The sequence below is a fragment of the Coffea eugenioides genome, chromosome 5 (assembly GCF_003713205.1).
Source record: "Coffea eugenioides isolate CCC68of chromosome 5, Ceug_1.0, whole genome shotgun sequence".
Taxonomy (NCBI): Eukaryota; Viridiplantae; Streptophyta; class Magnoliopsida; order Gentianales; family Rubiaceae; genus Coffea; species Coffea eugenioides.
The window spans coordinates 31,113,417-31,115,313 of NC_040039.1; the positions used below are offsets into that span (position 1 = coordinate 31,113,417).

Consider the following 1,897-nt stretch of genomic DNA (forward strand, 5'->3'; position numbering starts at 1 on the left):
AACTCAACAATAGAAATCAATTTATCAAACTATCACCAATTTTTCCAGTCTTATGGAATGGCGGATTAGTCATTAAAATTTCTTGGGTATCAAATACGTGTTTGCAAATAGTTGATACATGGTTTAATGGTTTTTCTTTTGCATATTTTTTCCTTTCTCCTGTCAATTTATGCCATAGAAACCCCTCCCAAATAATATGACCCTATGGACCAATAACATCAATAGATATAGTACTACTGCTTTCGAACTTTATAGGTTTGTTTTTTTTTTTAACACACAATTTAAGAAAAGTTAGCTAATTTTGTTGGAAGAATAAATCTAGGTTATTATCTTCCTAAATTTCCCTTACATTAAATGGAATATGACTACTTAGGTTTACATTAAATAAGTTAAGTTATACTCAGTAACAACTTACATTAAAAAAAGAGCATTTTAGAGAAATTATAAGTTAACTACATTTTTCAATTGAATAGTGGATTATAACTTAGAAGAATGAAAAAGGAAAATAAACCTATCAAAGCAGGACAGATGGAGTAAAATTTAATCAGCAGTTCTATAAATAGGCTTAGTTATCACTAATAGAAATATAATCTTCCACTCTCCACAACCAAAATTTTTATGTGCTAATCGCTATACTGTCGTTGGGATGATGGGCATAGTGTTTAAACTTATCCTTCCGATTCTCATGCTTTGCCCCCTGACAATCAACTCAAGCTTTCAGTACCTTACTTTTGTGCAACAATGGCCGAGAGGCTATTGTACTGTACGTTAATCTAGCTAATCCAAACAGATGTCAAAGAAACCCTCTGCCAACTGTTTTCACAATCCATGGTCTTTGGCCGGGCAACTTCACCAAAATTTTGCAAAGTTGCAATGGTTCTCAATATACTCGACTACGGGTAATTTCTACAGGTCTTTCAAATGTCTTGAACATGAAATATGCACTTGCACAGGTTCACTAATGTAATGATCATTCTTGTAAGCAGAATTTCCAGGATTCGAACAACAAAAATATACGGTGGCCAGACCTCAACAAACCATCACCAACTGTACAAACCTTTCGACAGCCGAAGTTTCAATCGTTTTGGAGACATGAATGGAACACGCATGGGACGTGCTCAGAAAACGTGTATCCCCAAGCTACATACTTCAGCAGGACTATTCAGCTAAGTCAAGGACATAATATTTTGAACTATCTTGCCATGGGCAATATACATCCCGGCAGCAATCCTACCATAAGTTCAGTGAATTCTACGATTTACAGAGCTATCAGTAACCACGTGCCAGATTTGATGTGCGTGACTCCTCCCCAGCAAACTGCAGTCTTGGTAGAAATTGGAATTTGTTTCAGTATTACCATGATGACGATTATTGATTGTCCTTCACAATTTCTACGAACTGGGAGTTGTGGCACTGGCACGATAAGTTTCCCTGCATAAATCATCTCACCATTTCAACCACACTTTAGTACTTCCCCACTAAAAATGATATTGAGCATCATTATTGTGGTGGAAGATCATGTAGCAAATAAAATGAATTCTGAGATGAAGTGTATGAAATGAGAACAATGAAGGCAAATAAAAGTTACTACATTACAAGAGAGCTATTATAGTATTACCGACTTGCTATGGGATTTCATTCATTTGTCAGCTTTTACATTTCAAGCAGAAGCATTAAACTAAATTCAATCACTAAATTTAGTTTGTTTTCGTTACTTAAATATAAGTTTGTGTCAACATTCGTCTATATGACCATGCCTTGAAACAAATTTTTAGGTTTGGGGCGACAAACAATGTGTGCAGAACAATTGCACCCAAAAGTTGTAAAAAAAAAAAGACTTTTATAGTTCTATGAGATGTAATCAGTTTACACTGCGTTCAGATTGAACTCAATGGAG

At 35.1% G+C, this 1,897-nt stretch overlaps 1 pseudogene; it reads left to right on the plus strand.

Annotated features, from left to right (window-relative positions):
* Positions 1-607: 607 nt before the first annotated feature.
* LOC113769921 lies at positions 608-1,439 on the plus strand (annotated as a pseudogene).
* The last annotated feature ends 458 nt before the right edge of the window (positions 1,440-1,897 follow it).